Source organism: Salmo salar, chromosome 18 (genome assembly GCF_965601325.2).
Source record: "Salmo salar chromosome 18, fSalSal1, whole genome shotgun sequence".
Classification (NCBI taxonomy): Eukaryota; Metazoa; Chordata; class Actinopteri; order Salmoniformes; family Salmonidae; genus Salmo; species Salmo salar.
In genome coordinates, this window is record NC_138308.1 from 51,390,539 (window position 1) to 51,412,460 (window position 21,922).

The window sequence follows — 21,922 nt, forward strand, 5'->3', positions numbered from 1 at the left end:
CAGTTCATCAACAACCAGGTCAGACTCAGTTCATCAACAACCAGGTCAGACTCAGTTCATCAACAACCAGGTTAAACACAGTTCATCAACAACCAGGTCAGACTCAGTTCAACAACCAGGTCAGACTCAGTTCATCAACAACCAGGTCAGACTCAGTTCATCAACAACCAGGTCAGACACAATTCATCAACAACCAGGTCAGACACAGTTCATCAACAACCAGGTCAGAGACAGTTCATCAACAACCAGGTCAGTCACAGTTCATCAACAACCAGGTCAGTCACAGTTCATCAACAACCAGGTCAGACACAGTTCAACAACAACCAGGTCAGACTCAGTTCATCAACAACCAGGTCAGACTCAGTTCATCAACAACCAGGTTAAACACAGTTCATCAACAACCAAGTCAGGTCAGACACAGTTCAACAACAACCAGGTCAGACACAGTTCATACACAACCAGGTCAGACACAGTTCATCAACAAACAGGTCAGACTCAGTTCAACAACAACCAGGTCAGACTCAGTTCATCAACAACCAGGTCAGTCACAGTTCATCAACAACCAGGTCAGACACAGTTCATCAACAACCAGGTCAGACTCAGTTAATCAACAACCAGGTCAGACACAGTTCATCAACAACCAGGTCAGACTCAGTTCAACAACAACCAGGTCAGGTCAGACACAGTTCGTCAACAACCAGGTCAGACTCAGTTAATCAACAACCAGGTCAGACACAGTTCATCAACAACCAGGTCAGACACAGTTCAACAACAACCAGGTCAGACACAGTTCAACAACAACCAGGTCAGACACAGTTCATCAACAACCAGGTCAGACAGTTCATCAACAACCAGGTGAAACACAGTTCATCAACAACCAGGTCAGACACAGTTCATCAACAACCAGGTCAGGTCAGACACAGTTCAACAACAACCAGGTCAGACACAGTTCATACACAACCAGGTCAGACACAGTTCATCAACAACCAGGTCAGACTCAGTTCAACAACAACCAGGTCAGACTCAGTTCATCAACAACCAGGTCAGACACAATTCATCAACAACCAGGTCAGACACAGTTCATCAACAACCAGGTCAGACTCAGTTCATCAACAACCAGGTCAGACTCAGTTCATCAACAACCAGGTCAGACTCAGTTCATCAACAACCAGGTTAAACACAGTTCATCAACAACCAGGTCAGACTCAGTTCAACAACCAGGTCAGACTCAGTTCATCAACAACCAGGTCAGACTCAGTTCATCAACAACCAGGTCAGACACAGTTCATCAACAACCAGGTCAGACACAGTTCATCAACAACCAGGTCAGACTCAGTTCATCAACAACCAGGTCAGACTCAGTTCATCAACAACCAGGTCAGACTCAGTTCATCAACAACCAGGTTAAACACAGTTCATCAACAACCAGGTCAGACTCAGTTCAACAACCAGGTCAGACTCAGTTCATCAACAACCAGGTCAGCCTCAGTTCATCAACAACCAGGTCAGACACAGTTCAACAACAACCAGGTCAGACACAGTTCATCAACAACCAGGTCAGACACAGTTCATCAACAACCAGGTCAGACTCAGTTCAACAACAACCAGGTCAGGTCAGACACAGTTCGTCAACAACCAGGTCAGACTCAGTTAATCAACAACCAGGTCAGACTCAGTTCATCAACAACCAGGTCAGACACAGTTCATCAACAACCAGGTCAGACTCAGTTCATCAACAACCAGGTCAGACACAATTCATCAACAACCAGGTCAGACACAGTTCATCAACAACCAGGTCAGAGACAGTTCATCAACAACCAGGTCAGTCACAGTTCATCAACAACCAGGTCAGTCACAGTTCATCAACAACCAGGTCAGACACAGTTCAACAACAACCAGGTCAGACTCAGTTCATCAACAACCAGGTCAGACTCAGTTCATCAACAACCAGGTTAAACACAGTTCATCAACAACCAAGTCAGGTCAGACACAGTTCAACAACAACCAGGTCAGACACAGTTCATACACAACCAGGTCAGACACAGTTCATCAACAAACAGGTCAGACTCAGTTCAACAACAACCAGGTCAGACTCAGTTCATCAACAACCAGGTCAGTCACAGTTCATCAACAACCAGGTCAGACACAGTTCATCAACAACCAGGTCAGACTCAGTTAATCAACAACCAGGTCAGACACAGTTCATCAACAACCAGGTCAGACTCAGTTCAACAACAACCAGGTCAGGTCAGACACAGTTCGTCAACAACCAGGTCAGACTCAGTTAATCAACAACCAGGTCAGACACAGTTCATCAACAACCAGGTCAGACACAGTTCAACAACAACCAGGTCAGACACAGTTCAACAACAACCAGGTCAGACACAGTTCATCAACAACCAGGTCAGACAGTTCATCAACAACCAGGTGAAACACAGTTCATCAACAACCAGGTCAGACACAGTTCATCAACAACCAGGTCAGGTCAGACACAGTTCAACAACAACCAGGTCAGACACAGTTCATACACAACCAGGTCAGACACAGTTCATCAACAACCAGGTCAGACTCAGTTCAACAACAACCAGGTCAGACTCAGTTCATCAACAACCAGGTCAGACACAATTCATCAACAACCAGGTCAGACACAGTTCATCAACAACCAGGTCAGACTCAGTTCATCAACAACCAGGTCAGACTCAGTTCATCAACAACCAGGTCAGACTCAGTTCATCAACAACCAGGTTAAACACAGTTCATCAACAACCAGGTCAGACTCAGTTCAACAACCAGGTCAGACTCAGTTCATCAAAAACCAGGTCAGACTCAGTTCATCAACAACCAGGTCAGACACAGTTCATCAACAACCAGGTCAGACACAGTTCATCAACAACCAGGTCAGACTCAGTTCATCAACAACCAGGTCAGACTCAGTTCATCAACAACCAGGTCAGACTCAGTTCATCAACAACCAGGTTAAACACAGTTCATCAACAACCAGGTCAGACTCAGTTCAACAACCAGGTCAGACTCAGTTCATCAACAACCAGGTCAGCCTCAGTTCATCATCAACCAGGTCAGACACAGTTCAACAACAACCAGGTCAGACACAGTTCATCAACAACGAGGTCAGACACAGTTCATCAACAACCAGGTCAGACTCAGTTCATCAACAACCAGGTCAGTCACAGTTCATCAACAACCAGGTCAGACACAGTTCATCAACAAACAGGTCAGCCTCAGTTCATCAACAACCAGGTCAGACACAGTTCAACAACAACCAGGTCAGACACAGTTCATCAACAACCAGGTCAGACTCAGTTCAACAACAACTAGGTCAGGTCAGACACAGTTCATCAACAACCAGGTCAGACTCAGTTAATCAACAACGAGGTCAGACACAGTTCATCAACAACCAGGTCAGACACAGTTCATCAACAACCAGGTCAGACAGTTCATCAACAACCAGGTTAAACACAGTTCATCAACAACCAGGTCAGACTCAGTTCATCAACAACCAGGTCAGACACAGTTCAACAACAACCAGGTCAGACTCAGTTCATCAACAACCAGGTCAGACACAGTTCAACAACAACCAGGTCAGACTCAGTTCATCAACAACTAGGTCAGACTCAGTTCATCAACAACCAGGTTAAACACAGTTCAACAACAACCAGGTCAGACTCAGTTCATCAACAACCAGGTTAAACACAGTTCATCAACAACCAGGTCAGACTCAGTTAATCAACAACCAGGTCAGGTCAGACACAGTTCAACAACAACCAGGTCAGACACAGTTCAACAACAACCAGGTCAGACACAGTTCATCAACAACCAGGTCAGACAGTTCATCAACAACCAGGTGAAACACAGTTCATCAACAACCAGGTCAGACACAGTTCATCAACAACCAGGTCAGGTCAGACACAGTTCAACAACAACCAGGTCAGACACAGTTCATACACAACCAGGTCAGACACAGTTCATCAACAACCAGGTCAGACTCAGTTCAACAACAACCAGGTCAGACTCAGTTCATCAACAACCAGGTCAGACTCAGTTCATCAACAACCAGGTCAGACACAGTTCAACAACCAGGTCAGACTCAGTTCATCAACAACTAGTTCAGACTCATTTCATCAACAACCAGGTCAGACTCAGTTCATCAACAACCAGGTCAGACACAATTCATCAACAACCAGGTCAGACACAGTTCATCAACAACCAGGTCAGAGACAGTTCATCAACAACCAGGTCAGTCACAGTTCATCAACAACCAGGTCAGTCACAGTTCATCAACAACCAGGTCAGACACAGTTCAACAACAACCAGGTCAGACTCAGTTCATCTACAACCAGGTCAGACTCAGTTCATCAACAACCAGGTTAAACACAGTTCATCAACAACCAAGTCAGGTCAGACACAGTTCAACAACAACCAGGTCAGACACAGTTCATACACAACCAGGTCAGACACAGTTCATCAACAACCAGGTCAGACACAGTTCATCAACAACCAGGTCAGACTCAGTTAATCAACAACCAGGTCAGACACAGTTCATCAACAACCAGGTCAGACTCAGTTCAACAACAACCAGGTCAGGTCAGACACAGTTCGTCAACAACCAGGTCAGACTCAGTTAATCAACAACCAGGTCAGACACAGTTTATCAACAACCAGGTCAGACTCAGTTCAACAACAACTAGGTCAGGTCAGACACAGTTCATCAACAACCAGGTCAGACTCAGTTAATGAACAACCAGGTCAGACACAGTTCATCAACAACCAGGTCAGACACAGTTCAACAACAACCAGGTCAGACACAGTTCAACAACAACCAGGTCAGACACAGTTAATCAACAACCAGGTCAGACACAGTTCATCAACAACCAGGTCAGACACAGTTCAACAACAACCAGGTCAGACACAGTTCAACAACAACCAGGTCAGACACAGTTCATCAACAACCAGGTCAGACAGTTCATCAACAACCAGGTGAAACACAGTTCATCAACAACCAGGTCAGACACAGTTCATCAACAACCAGGTCAGGTCAGACACAGTTCAACAACAACCAGGTCAGACACAGTTCATACACAACCAGGTCAGACACAGTTCATCAACAACCAGGTCAGACTCAGTTCAACAACAACCAGGTCAGACTCAGTTCATCAACAACCAGGTCAGACTCAGTTCATCAACAACCAGGTCAGACACAGTTCAACAACCAGGTCAGACTCAGTTCATCAACAACTAGTTCAGACTCATTTCATCAACAACCAGGTCAGACTCAGTTCATCAACAACCAGGTCAGACACAATTCATCAACAACCAGGTCAGACACAGTTCATCAACAACCAGGTCAGAGACAGTTCATCAACAACCAGGTCAGTCACAGTTCATCAACAACCAGGTCAGTCACAGTTCATCAACAACCAGGTCAGACACAGTTCAACAACAACCAGGTCAGACTCAGTTCATCTACAACCAGGTCAGACTCAGTTCATCAACAACCAGGTTAAACACAGTTCATCAACAACCAAGTCAGGTCAGACACAGTTCAACAACAACCAGGTCAGACACAGTTCATACACAACCAGGTCAGACACAGTTCATCAACAACCAGGTCAGACACAGTTCATCAACAACCAGGTCAGACTCAGTTAATCAACAACCAGGTCAGACACAGTTCATCAACAACCAGGTCAGACTCAGTTCAACAACAACCAGGTCAGGTCAGACACAGTTCGTCAACAACCAGGTCAGACTCAGTTAATCAACAACCAGGTCAGACACAGTTCATCAACAACCAGGTCAGACACAGTTCAACAACAACCAGGTCAGACACAGTTCAACAACAACCAGGTCAGACACAGTTCATCAACAACCAGGTCAGACAGTTCATCAACAACCAGGTGAAACACAGTTCATCAACAACCAGGTCAGACACAGTTCATCAACAACCAGGTCAGGTCAGACACAGTTCAACAACAACCAGGTCAGACACAGTTCATACACAACCAGGTCAGACACAGTTCATCAACAACCAGGTCAGACTCAGTTCAACAACAACCAGGTCAGACTCAGTTCATCAACAACCAGGTCAGACACAATTCATCAACAACCAGGTCAGACACAGTTCATCAACAACCAGGTCAGACTCAGTTCATCAACAACCAGGTCAGACTCAGTTCATCAACAACCAGGTCAGACTCAGTTTATCAACAACCAGGTTAAACACAGTTCATCAACAACCAGGTCATACTCAGTTCAACAACCAGGTCAGACTCAGTTCATCAACAACCAGGTCAGACTCAGTTCATCAACAACCAGGTCAGACACAGTTCATCAACAACCAGGTCAGACACAGTTCATCAACAACCAGGTCAGACTCAGTTCATCAACAACCAGGTCAGACTCAGTTCATCAACAACCAGGTCAGACTCAGTTCATCAACAACCAGGTTAAACACAGTTCATCAACAACCAGGTCAGACTCAGTTCAACAACCAGGTCAGACTCAGTTCATCAACAACCAGGTCAGCCTCAGTTCATCAACAACCAGGTCAGACACAGTTCAACAACAACCAGGTCAGACACAGTTCATCAACAACCAGGTCAGACACAGTTCATCAACAACCAGGTCAGACTCAGTTCATCAACAACCAGGTCAGTCACAGTTCATCAACAACCAGGTCAGACACAGTTCATCAACAAACAGGTCAGCCTCAGTTCATCAACAACCAGGTCAGACACAGTTCAACAACAACCAGGTCAGACACAGTTCATCAACAACCAGGTCAGACTCAGTTCAACAACAACTAGGTCAGGTCAGACACAGTTCATCAACAACCAGGTCAGACTCAGTTAATCAACAACGAGGTCAGACACAGTTCATCAACAACCAGGTCAGACACAGTTCATCAACAACCAGGTCAGACAGTTCATCAACAACCAGGTTAAACACAGTTCATCAACAACCAGGTCAGACACAGTTCAACAACAACCAGGTCAGACTCAGTTCATCAACAACCAGGTCAGACACAGTTCAACAACAACCAGGTCAGACTCAGTTCATCAACAACTAGGTCAGACTCAGTTCATCAACAACCAGGTTAAACACAGTTCAACAACAACCAGGTCAGACTCAGTTCATCAACAACCAGGTTAAACACAGTTCATCAACTACCAGGTCAGACTCAGTTCATCAACAACCAGGTCAGACACAGTTCAACAACAACCAGGTCAGACTCAGTTAATCAACAACCAGGTCAGACACAGTTCAACAACAACCAGGTCAGACACAGTTCATCAACAACCAGGTCAGACTCAGTTCAACAACAACCAGGTCAGGTCAGACACAGTTCATCAACAACCAGGTCAGACTCAGTTAATCAACAACCAGGTCAGACACAGTTCATCAACAACCAGGTCAGACACAGTTCAACAACAACCAGGTCAGACACAGTTCATCAACAACCAGGTCCGACAGTTCATCAATAACCAGGTCAGGTCAGACACAGTTCAACAACAACCAGGTCAGACACAGTTCATCAACAACCAGGTCAGACTCAGTTCAACAACAACCAGGTCAGACTCAGTTCATCAACAACCAGGTCAGACTCAGTTCATCAACAACCAGGTCAGACACAGTTCAACAACCAGGTCAGACTCAGTTCATCAACAACTAGTTCAGACTCAGTTCATCAACAACCAGGTCAGACTCAGTTCATCAACAACCAGGTCAGACACAATTCATCAACAACCAGGTCAGACACAGTTCATCAACAACCAGGTCAGAGACAGTTCATCAACAACCAGGTCAGTCACAGTTCATCAACAACCAGGTCAGACACAGTTCATCAACAACCAGGTCAGACTCAGTTCATCAACAACCAGGTCAGACTCAGTTCATCAACAACCAGGTCAGACACAGTTCAACAACCAGGTCAGACTCAGTTTATCAATAACCAGGTCAGACTCAGTTCATCAACAACCAGGTCAGACTCAGTTCATCAACAACCAGGTCAGACTCAGTTCATCAACAACCAGGTCAGACACAATTCTTCAACAACCAGGTTAGACACAGTTCATCAACAATCAGGTCAGACACAGTTAATCAACAACCAGGTCAGACTCAGTTCATCAACAACCAGGTCAGACACAGTTCATCAACAACCAGGTCAGGTCAGACACAGTTCAACAACAACCAGGTAAGACACAGTTCATCAACAACCAGGTCAGACTCAGTTCATCAACAACCAGGTCAGACTCAGTTCATCAACAACCAGGTCAGACACAGTTCAACAACCAGGTCAGACTCAGTTTATCAACAACCAGGTCAGACTCAGTTCATCAACAACCAGGTCAGACTCAGTTCATCAACAACCAGGTCAGACACAATTCATCAACAACCAGGTCAGACACAGTTCATCAACAACCAGGTCAGACTCAGTTCATCAACAACCAGGTCAGACTCAGTTCATCAACAACCAGGTCAGACTCAGTTCATCAACAACCAGGTTAAACACAGTTCATCAACAACCAGGTCAGACTCAGTTCAACAACCAGGTCAGACTCAGTTCATCAACAACCAGGTCAGACTCAGTTCATCAACAACCAGGTCAGAGACAGTTCATCAACAACCAGGTCAGTCACAGTTCATCAACAACCAGGTCAGACACAGTTCATCAACAACCAGGTCAGACTCAGTTCATCAACAACCAGGTCAGACTCAGTTCATCAACAACCAGGTCAGACACAGTTCAACAACCAGGTCAGACTCAGTTCATCAACAACCAGGTCAGACTCAGTTTATCAACAACCAGGTCAGACTCAGTTCATCAACAACCAGGTCAGACTCAGTTCATCAACAACCAGGTCAGACTCAGTTCATCAACAACCAGGTCAGACACAATTCATCAACAACCAGGTTAGACACAGTTCATCAACAACCAGGTCAGACACAGTTAATCAACAACCAGGTCAGACTCAGTTCATCAACAACCAGGTCAGACTCAGTTCATCAACAACCAGGTCAGACTCAGTTCATCAACAACCAGGTCAGACACAATTCATCAACAACCAGGTTAAACACAGTTCATCAACAACCAGGTCAGACACAGTTCAACAACAACCAGGTCAGACTCAGTTCATCAACAACCAGGTCAGACTCAGTTCATCAACAACCAGGTTAAACACAGTTCATCAACAACCTGGTCAGACACAGTTCATCAACAACCAGGTCAGGTCAGACACAGTTCAACAACAACCAGGTCAGACACAGTTCATACACAACCAGGTCAGACACAGTTCATCAACAACCAGGTAAGACTCAGTTCAACAACAACCAGGTCAGACTCAGTTCATCAACAACCAGGTCAGTCACAGTTCATCAACAACCAAGTCAGACACAGTTCATCAACAACCAGGTCAGACTCAGTTAATCAACAACCAGGTCAGACACAGTTCAACAACAACCAGGTCAGACACAGATCAACAACAACCAGGTCAGAGACAGTTCATCAACAACCAGGTCAGTCACAGTTCATCAACAACCAGGTCAGACACAGTTCATCAACAACCAGGTCAGACTCAGTTCATCAACAACCAGGTCAGACTCAGTTCATCAACAACCAGGTCAGACACAGTTCAACAACCAGGTCAGACTCAGTTCATCAACAACCAGGTCAGACTCAGTTTATCAACAACCAGGTCAGACTCAGTTCATCAACAACCAGGTCAGACTCAGTTCATCAACAACCAGGTCAGACTCAGTTCATCAACAACCAGGTCAGACACAATTCATCAACAACCAGGTTAGACACAGTTCATCAACAACCAGGTCAGACACAGTTAATCAACAACCAGGTCAGACTCAGTTCATCAACAACCAGGTCAGACTCAGTTCATCAACAACCAGGTCAGACTCAGTTCATCAACAACCAGGTCAGACACAATTCATCAACAACCAGGTTAAACACAGTTCATCAACAACCAGGTCAGACACAGTTCATCAACAACCAGGTCAGACTCAGTTCAACAACAACCAGGTCAGGTCAGACACAGTTCATCAACAACCAGGTCAGACTCAGTTAATCAACAACCAGGTCAGACACAGTTCATCAACAACCAGGTCAGACACAGTTCAACAACAACCAGGTCAGACACAGTTCAACAACAACCAGGTCAGACACAGTTCATCAACAACCAGGTCAGACAGTTCATCAACAACCAGGTCAGACACAGTTCATCAACAACCAGGTCAGACTCAGTTCAACAACAACCAGGTCAGACTCAGTTCATCAACAACCAGGTCAGACACAATTCATCAACAACCAGGTCAGACACAGTTCATCAACAACCAGGTCAGACTCAGTTCATCAACAACCAGGTCAGACTCAGTTCATCAACAACCAGGTCAGACTCAGATCATCAACAACCAGGTTAAACACAGTTCATCAACAACCAGGTCAGACTCAGTTCAACAACCAGGTCAGACTCAGTTCATCAACAACCAGGTCAGACTCAGTTCATCAACAACCAGGTCAGACACAGTTCATCAACAACCAGGTCAGACACAGTTCATCAACAACCAGGTCAGACTCAGTTCATCAACAACCAGGTCAGACTCAGTTCATCAACAACCAGGTCAGACTCAGTTCATCAACAACCAGGTTAAACACAGTTCATCAACAACCAGGTCAGACTCAGTTCAACAACCAGGTCAGACTCAGTTCATCAACAACCAGGTCAGACTCAGTTCATCAACAACCAGGTCAGACACAGTTCATCAACAACCAGGTCAGCCTCAGTTCATCAACAACCAGGTCAGACACAGTTCATCAACAACCAGGTCAGACTCAGTTCAACAACAACCAGGTCAGACTCAGTTCATCAACAACCAGGTCAGACACAATTCATCAACAACCAGGTCAGACACAGTTCATCAACAACCAGGTCAGACTCAGTTCATCAACAACCAGGTCAGACTCAGTTCATCAACAACCAGGTCAGACTCAGTTCATCAACAACCAGGTTAAACACAGTTCATCAACAACCAGGTCAGACTCAGTTCAACAACCAGGTCAGACTCAGTTCATCAACAACCAGGTCAGACTCAGTTCATCAACAACCAGGTCAGAGACAGTTCATCAACAACCAGGTCAGTCACAGTTCATCAACAACCAGGTCAGACACAGTTCATCAACAACCAGGTCAGACTCAGTTCATCAACAACCAGGTCAGACTCAGTTCATCAACAACCAGGTCAGACACAGTTCAACAACCAGGTCAGACTCAGTTCATCAACAACCAGGTCAGACTCAGTTTATCAACAACCAGGTCAGACTCAGTTCATCAACAACCAGGTCAGACTCAGTTCATCAACAACCAGGTCAGACTCAGTTCATCAACAACCAGGTCAGACACAATTCATCAACAACCAGGTTAGACACAGTTCATCAACAACCAGGTCAGACACAGTTAATCAACAACCAGGTCAGACTCAGTTCATCAACAACCAGGTCAGACTCAGTTCATCAACAACCAGGTCAGACTCAGTTCATCAACAACCAGGTCAGACACAATTCATCAACAACCAGGTTAAACACAGTTCATCAACAACCAGGTCAGACACAGTTCAACAACAACCAGGTCAGACTCAGTTCATCAACAACCAGGTCAGACTCAGTTCATCAACAACCAGGTTAAACACAGTTCATCAACAACCTGGTCAGACACAGTTCATCAACAACCAGGTCAGGTCAGACACAGTTCAACAACAACCAGGTCAGACACAGTTCATACACAACCAGGTCAGACACAGTTCATCAACAACCAGGTAAGACTCAGTTCAACAACAACCAGGTCAGACTCAGTTCATCAACAACCAGGTCAGTCACAGTTCATCAACAACCAAGTCAGACACAGTTCATCAACAACCAGGTCAGACTCAGTTAATCAACAACCAGGTCAGACACAGTTCAACAACAACCAGGTCAGACACAGTTCAACAACAACCAGGTCAGAGACAGTTCATCAACAACCAGGTCAGTCACAGTTCATCAACAACCAGGTCAGACACAGTTCATCAACAACCAGGTCAGACTCAGTTCATCAACAACCAGGTCAGACTCAGTTCATCAACAACCAGGTCAGACACAGTTCAACAACCAGGTCAGACTCAGTTCATCAACAACCAGGTCAGACTCAGTTTATCAACAACCAGGTCAGACTCAGTTCATCAACAACCAGGTCAGACTCAGTTCATCAACAACCAGGTCAGACTCAGTTCATCAACAACCAGGTCAGACACAATTCATCAACAACCAGGTTAGACACAGTTCATCAACAACCAGGTCAGACACAGTTAATCAACAACCAGGTCAGACTCAGTTCATCAACAACCAGGTCAGACTCAGTTCATCAACAACCAGGTCAGACTCAGTTCATCAACAACCACGTCAGACACAATTCATCAACAACCAGGTTAAACACAGTTCATCAACAACCAGGTCAGACACAGTTCAACAACAACCAGGTCAGACTCAGTTCATCAACAACCAGGTCAGACTCAGTTCATCAACAACCAGGTTAAACACAGTTCATCAACAACCTGGTCAGACACAGTTCATCAACAACCAGGTCAGGTCAGACACAGTTCAACAACAACCAGGTCAGACACAGTTCATACACAACCAGGTCAGACACAGTTCATCAACAACCAGGTAAGACTCAGTTCAACAACAACCAGGTCAGACTCAGTTCATCAACAACCAGGTCAGTCACAGTTCATCAACAACCAAGTCAGACTCAGTTCATCAACAACCAGGTTAAACACAGTTCATCAACAACCAGGTCAGACTCAGTTCAACAACCAGGTCAGACTCAGTTCATCAACAACCAGGTCAGACTCAGTTCATCAACAACCAGGTCAGACACAGTTCATCAACAACCAGGTCAGCCTCAGTTCATCAACAACCAGGTCAGACACAGTTCATCAACAACCAGGTCAGACTCAGTTCAACAACAACCAGGTCAGACTCAGTTCATCAACAACCAGGTCAGACACAATTCATCAACAACCAGGTCAGACACAGTTCATCAACAACCAGGTCAGACTCAGTTCATCAACAACCAGGTCAGACTCAGTTCATCAACAACCAGGTCAGACTCAGTTCATCAACAACCAGGTTAAACACAGTTCATCAACAACCAGGTCAGACTCAGTTCAACAACCAGGTCAGACTCAGTTCATCAACAACCAGGTCAGACTCAGTTCATCAACAACCAGGTCAGAGACAGTTCATCAACAACCAGGTCAGTCACAGTTCATCAACAACCAGGTCAGACACAGTTCATCAACAACCAGGTCAGACTCAGTTCATCAACAACCAGGTCAGACTCAGTTCATCAACAACCAGGTCAGACACAGTTCAACAACCAGGTCAGACTCAGTTCATCAACAACCAGGTCAGACTCAGTTTATCAACAACCAGGTCAGACTCAGTTCATCAACAACCAGGTCAGACTCAGTTCATCAACAACCAGGTCAGACTCAGTTCATCAACAACCAGGTCAGACACAATTCATCAACAACCAGGTTAGACACAGTTCATCAACAACCAGGTCAGACACAGTTAATCAACAACCAGGTCAGACTCAGTTCATCAACAACCAGGTCAGACTCAGTTCATCAACAACCAGGTCAGACTCAGTTCATCAACAACCAGGTCAGACACAATTCATCAACAACCAGGTTAAACACAGTTCATCAACAACCAGGTCAGACACAGTTCAACAACAACCAGGTCAGACTCAGTTCATCAACAACCAGGTCAGACTCAGTTCATCAACAACCAGGTTAAACACAGTTCATCAACAACCTGGTCAGACACAGTTCATCAACAACCAGGTCAGGTCAGACACAGTTCAACAACAACCAGGTCAGACACAGTTCATACACAACCAGGTCAGACACAATTCATCAACAACCAGGTAAGACTCAGTTCAACAACAACCAGGTCAGACTCAGTTCATCAACAACCAGGTCAGTCACAGTTCATCAACAACCAAGTCAGACACAGTTCATCAACAACCAGGTCAGACTCAGTTAATCAACAACCAGGTCAGACACAGTTCAACAACAACCAGGTCAGACACAGTTCAACAACAACCAGGTCAGAGACAGTTCATCAACAACCAGGTCAGTCACAGTTCATCAACAACCAGGTCAGACACAGTTCATCAACAACCAGGTCAGACTCAGTTCATCAACAACCAGGTCAGACTCAGTTCATCAACAACCAGGTCAGACACAGTTCAACAACCAGGTCAGACTCAGTTCATCAACAACCAGGTCAGACTCAGTTTATCAACAACCAGGTCAGACTCAGTTCATCAACAACCAGGTCAGACTCAGTTCATCAACAACCAGGTCAGACTCAGTTCATCAACAACCAGGTCAGACACAATTCATCAACAACCAGGTTAGACACAGTTCATCAACAACCAGGTCAGACACAGTTAATCAACAACCAGGTCAGACTCAGTTCATCAACAACCAGGTCAGACTCAGTTCATCAACAACCAGGTCAGACTCAGTTCATCAACAACCACGTCAGACACAATTCATCAACAACCAGGTTAAACACAGTTCATCAACAACCAGGTCAGACACAGTTCAACAACAACCAGGTCAGACTCAGTTCATCAACAACCAGGTCAGACTCAGTTCATCAACAACCAGGTTAAACACAGTTCATCAACAACCTGGTCAGACACAGTTCATCAACAACCAGGTCAGGTCAGACACAGTTCAACAACAACCAGGTCAGACACAGTTCATACACAACCAGGTCAGACACAGTTCATCAACAACCAGGTAAGACTCAGTTCAACAACAACCAGGTCAGACTCAGTTCATCAACAACCAGGTCAGTCACAGTTCATCAACAACCAAGTCAGACACAGTTCATCAACAACCAGGTCAGACTCAGTTAATCAACAACCAGGTCAGACACAGTTCAACAACAACCAGGTCAGACACAGTTCATCAACAACCAGGTCAGACTCAGTTCAACAACAACCACGTCAGGTCAGACACAGTTCATCAACAACCAGGTCAGACTCAGTTAATCAACAACCAGGTCAGACACAGTTCATCAACAACCAGGTCAGACACAGTTCAACAACAACCAGGTCAGACACAGTTCAACAACAACCAGGTCAGACACAGTTCATCAACAACCAGGTCAGACAGTTCATCAACAACCAGGTCAGACACAGTTCATCAACAACCAGGTCAGACTCAGTTCAACAACAACCAGGTCAGACTCAGTTCATCAACAACCAGGTCAGACACAATTCATCAACAACCAGGTCAGACACAGTTCATCAACAACCAGGTCAGACTCAGTTCATCAACAACCAGGTCAGACTCAGTTCATCAACAACCAGGTCAGACTCAGTTCATCAACAACCAGGTTAAACACAGTTCATCAACAATCAGGTCAGACTCAGTTCAACAACCAGGTCAGACTCAGTTCATCAACAACCAGGTCAGACTCAGTTCATCAACAACCAGGTCAGACACAGTTCATCAACAACCAGGTCAGACACAGTTCATCAACAACCAGGTCAGACTCAGTTCATCAACAACCAGGTCAGACACAGTTCATCAACAACCAGGTCCGACAGTTCATCAATAACCAGGTCAGGTCAGACACAGTTCAACAACAACCAGGTCAGACACAGTTCATCAACAACCAGGTCAGACACAGTTCATCAACAACCAGGTCAGACACAGTTCAACAACAACCAGGTCAGACACAGTTCATCAACAACCAGGTCCGACAGTTCATCAATAACCAGGTCAGGTCAGACACAGTTCAACAACAACCAGGTCAGACACAGTTCATCAACAACCAGGTCAGACTCAGTTCAACAACAACCAGGTCAGACTCAGTTCATCAACAACCAGGTCAGACTCAGTTCATCAACAACCAGGTCAGACACAGTTCAACAACCAGGTCAGACTCAGTTCATCAACAACTAGTTCAGACTCAGTTCATCAACAACCAGGTCAGACTCAGTTCATCAACAACCAGGTCAGACACAATTCATCAACAACCAGGTCAGACACAGTTCATCAACAACCAGGTCAGAGACAGTTCATCAACAACCAGGTCAGTCACAGTTCATCAACAACCAGGTCAGACACAGTTCATCAACAACCAGGTCAGACTCAGTTCATCAACAACCAGGTCAGACTCAGTTCATCAACAACCAGGTCAGACACAGTTCAACAACCAGGTCAGACTCAGTTTATCAACAACCAGGTCAGACTCAGTTCATCAACAACCAGGTCAGACTCAGTTCATCAACAACCAGGTCAGACTCAGTTCATCAACAACCAGGTCAGACACAATTCTTCAACAACCAGGTTAGACACAGTTCATCAACAATCAGGTCAGACACAGTTCATCAACAACCAGGTCAGACTCAGTTCATCAACAACCAGGTCAGACACAGTTCATCAACAACCAGGTCAGGTCAGACACAGTTCAACAACAACCAGGTCAGACACAGTTCATCAACAACCAGGTCAGACTCAGTTCATCAACAACCAGGTCAGACTCAGTTCATCAACAACCAGGTCAGACACAGTTCAACAACCAGGTCAGACTCAGTTTATCAACAACCAGGTCAGACTCAGTTCATCAACAACCAGGTCAGACTCAGTTCATCAACAACCAGGTCAGACTCAGTTCATCAACAACCAGGTCAGACACAATTCATCAACAACCAGGTTAGACACAGTTCATCAACAATCAGGTCAGACACAGTTAATCAACAACCAGGTCAGACTCAGTTCATCAACAACCAGGTCAGACACAGTTCATCAACAACCAGGTCAGGTCAGACACAGTTCAACAACAACCAGGTCAGACACAGTTCATACACAACCAGGTCAGACACAGTTCATCAACAACCAGGTCAGACTCAGTTCAACAACAACCAGGTCAGACTCAGATCATCAACAACCAGGTCAGTCACAGTTCATCAACAACCAGGTCAGACACAGTTCATCAACAACCAGGTCAGACTCAGTTAATCAACAACCAGGTCAGACACAGTTCAACAACAACCAGGTCAGACACAGTTCATCAACAACCAGGTCAGACTCAGTTCAACAACAACCAGGTCAGGTCAGACACAGTTCATCAACAACCAGGTCAGACTCAGTTAATCAACAACCAGGTCAGACACAGTTAATCAACAACCAGGTCAGACACAGTTCATCAACAACCAGGTCAGACACAGTTCAACAACAACCAGGTCAGACACAGTTCAACAACAACCAGGTCAGACACAGTTCATCAACAACCAGGTCAGACAGTTCATCAACAACCAGGTCAGACACAGTTCATCAACAACCAGGTCAGACTCAGTTCAACAACAACCAGGTCAGACTCAGTTCATCAACAACCAGGTCAGACACAATTCATCAACAACCAGGTCAGACACAGTTCATCAACAACCAGGTCAGACTCAGTTCATCAACAACCAGGTCAGACTCAGTTCATCAACAACCAGGTCAGACTCAGATCATCAACAACCAGGTTAAACACAGTTCATCAACAACCAGGTCAGACTCAGTTCAACAACCAGGTCAGACTCAGTTCATCAACAACCAGGTCAGACTCAGTTCATCAACAACCAGGTCAGACACAGTTCATCAACAACCAGGTCAGACACAGTTCATCAACAACCAGGTCAGACTCAGTTCATCAACAACCAGGTCAGACTCAGTTCATCAACAACCAGGTCAGACTCAGTTCATCAACAACCAGGTTAAACACAGTTCATCAACAACCAGGTCAGACTCAGTTCAACAACCAGGTCAGACTCAGTTCATCAACAACCAGGTCAGACTCAGTTCATCAACAACCAGGTCAGACACAGTTCATCAACAACCAGGTCAGCCTCAGTTCATCAACAACCAGGTCAGACACAGTTCATCAACAACCAGGTCAGACTCAGTTCAACAACAACCAGGTCAGACTCAGTTCATCAACAACCAGGTCAGACACAATTCATCAACAACCAGGTCAGACACAGTTCATCAACAACCAGGTCAGACTCAGTTCATCAACAACCAGGTCAGACTCAGTTCATCAACAACCAGGTCAGACTCAGTTCATCAACAACCAGGTTAAACACAGTTCATCAACAACCAGGTCAGACTCAGTTCAACAACCAGGTCAGACTCAGTTCATCAACAACCAGGTCAGACTCAGTTCATCAACAACCAGGTCAGAGACAGTTCATCAACAACCAGGTCAGTCACAGTTCATCAACAACCAGGTCAGACACAGTTCATCAACAACCAGGTCAGACTCAGTTCATCAACAACCAGGTCAGACTCAGTTCATCAACAACCAGGTCAGACACAGTTCAACAACCAGGTCAGACTCAGTTCATCAACAACCAGGTCAGACTCAGTTTATCAACAACCAGGTCAGACTCAGTTCATCAACAACCAGGTCAGACTCAGTTCATCAACAACCAGGTCAGACTCAGTTCATCAACAACCAGGTCAGACACAATTCATCAACAACCAGGTTAGACACAGTTCATCAACAACCAGGTCAGACACAGTTAATCAACAACCAGGTCAGACTCAGTTCATCAACAACCAGGTCAGACTCAGTTCATCAACAACCAGGTCAGACTCAGTTCATCAACAACCAGGTCAGACACAATTCATCAACAACCAGGTTAAACACAGTTCATCAACAACCAGGTCAGACACAGTTCAACAACAACCAGGTCAGACTCAGTTCATCAACAACCAGGTCAGACTCAGTTCATCAACAACCAGGTTAAACACAGTTCATCAACAACCTGGTCAGACACAGTTCATCAACAACCAGGTCAGGTCAGACACAGTTCAACAACAACCAGGTCAGACACAGTTCATACACAACCAGGTCAGACACAGTTCATCAACAACCAGGTAAGACTCAGTTCAACAACAACCAGGTCAGACTCAGTTCATCAACAACCAGGTCAGTCACAGTTCATCAACAACCAAGTCAGACACAGTTCATCAACAACCAGGTCAGACTCAGATAATCAACAACCAGGTCAGACACAGTTCAACAACAACCAGGTCAGACACAGTTCAACAACAACCAGGTCAGAGACAGTTCATCAACAACCAGGTCAGTCACAGTTCATCAACAACCAGGTCAGACACAGTTCATCAACAACCAGGTCAGACTCAGTTCATCAACAACCAGGTCAGACTCAGTTCATCAACAACCAGGTCAGACACAGTTCAACAACCAGGTCAGACTCAGTTCATCAACAACCAGGTCAGACTCAGTTTATCAACAACCAGGTCAGACTCAGTTCATCAACAACCAGGTCAGACTCAGTTCATCAACAACCAGGTCAGACTCAGTTCATCAACAACCAGGTCAGACACAATTCATCAACAACCAGGTTAGACACAGTTCATCAACAACCAGGTCAGACACAGTTAATCAACAACCAGGTCAGACTCAGTTCATCAACAACCAGGTCAGACTCAGTTCATCAACAACCAGGTCAGACTCAGTTCATCAACAACCAGGTCAGACACAATTCATCAACAACCAGGTTAAACACAGTTCATCAACAACCAGGTCAGACACAGTTCAACAACAACCAGGTCAGACTCAGTTCATCAACAACCAGGTCAGACTCAGTTCATCAACAACCAGGTTAAACACAGTTCATCAACAACCTGGTCAGACACAGTTCATCAACAACCAGGTCAGGTCAGACACAGTTCAACAACAACCAGGTCAGACACAGTTCATACACAACCAGGTCAGACACAGTTCATCAACAACCAGGTAAGACTCAGTTCAACAACAACCAGGTCAGACTCAGTTCATCAACAACCAGGTCAGTCACAGTTCATCAACAACCAAGTCAGACACAGTTCATCAACAACCAGGTCAGACTCAGTTAATCAACAACCAGGTCAGACACAGTTCAACAACAACCAGGTCAGACACAGTTCATCAACAACCAGGTCAGACTCAGTTCAACAACAACCACGTCAGGTCAGACACAGTTCATCAACAACCAGGTCAGACTCAGTTAATCAACAACCAGGTCAGACACAGTTCATCAACAACCAGGTCAGACACAGTTCAACAACAACCAGGTCAGACACAGTTCAACAACAACCAGGTCAGACACAGTTCATCAACAACCAGGTCAGACAGTTCATCAACAACCAGGTCAGACACAGTTCATCAACAACCAGGTCAGACTCAGTTCAACAACAACCAGGTCAGACTCAGTTCATCAACAACCAGGTCAGACACAATTCATCAACAACCAGGTCAGACACAGTTCATCAACAACCAGGTCAGACTCAGTTCATCAACAACCAGGTCAGACTCAGTTCATCAACAACCAGGTCAGACTCAGTTCATCAACAACCAGGTTAAACACAGTTCATCAACAATCAGGTCAGACTCAGTTCAACAACCAGGTCAGACTCAGTTCATCAACAACCAGGTCAGACTCAGTTCATCAACAACCAGGTCAGACACAGTTCATCAACAACCAGGTCAGACACAGTTCATCAACAACCAGGTCAGACTCAGTTCATCAACAACCAGGTCAGACTCAGTTCATCAACAACCAGGTCAGACTCAGTTCATCAACAACCAGGTTAAACACAGTTCATCAACAACCAGGTCAGACTCAGTTCAACAACCAGGTCAGACTCAGTTCATCAACAACCAGGTCAGACTCAGTTCATCAACAACCAGGTCAGACACAGTTCATCAACAACCAGGTCAGCCTCAGTTCATCAACAACCAGGTCAGACACAGTTCAACAACAACCAGGTCAGACACAGTTCATCAACAACCAGGTCAGACACAGTTCATCAACAACGAGGTCAGACTCAGTTCATCAACAACCAGGTCAGACACAGTTCATCAACAACCAGGTCAGCCTCAGTTCATCAACAACCAGGTCAGACACAGTTCAACAACAACCAGGTCAGACACAGTTCATCAACAACCAGGTCAGACACAGTTCATCAACAACGAGGTCAGACTCAGTTCATCAACAACCAGGTCAGTCACAGTTCATCAACAACCAGGTCAGACACAGTTCATCAACAACCAGGTCAGCCTCAGTTCATCAACAACCAGGTCAGACACAGTTCAACAACAACCAGGTCAGACACAGTTCATCAACAACCAGGTCAGACTCAGTTCAACAACAACTAGGTCAGGTCAGACATAGTTCATCAACAACCAGGTCAGACTCAGTTAATCAACAACCAGGTCAGACTCAGATAATCAACAACCAGGTCAGACACAGTTCAACAACAACCAGGTCAGACACAGTTCAACAACAACCAGGTCAGAGACAGTTCATCAACAACCAGGTCAGTCACAGTTCATCAACAACCAGGTCAGACACAGTTCATCAACAACCAGGTCAGACTCAGTTCATCAACAACCAGGTCAGACTCAGTTCATCAACAACCAGGTCAGACACAGTTCAACAACCAGGTCAGACTCAGTTCATCAACAACCAGGTCAGACTCAGTTTATCAACAACCAGGTCAGACTCAGTTCATCAACAACCAGGTCAGACTCAGTTCATCAACAACCAGGTCAGACTCAGTTCATCAACAACCAGGTCAGACACAATTCATCAACAACCAGGTTAGACACAGTTCATCAACAACCAGGTCAGACACAGTTAATCAACAACCAGGTCAGACTCAGTTCATCAACAACCAGGTCAGACTCAGTTCATCAACAACCAGGTCAGACTCAGTTCATCAACAACCAGGTCAGACACAATTCATCAACAACCAGGTTAAACACAGTTCA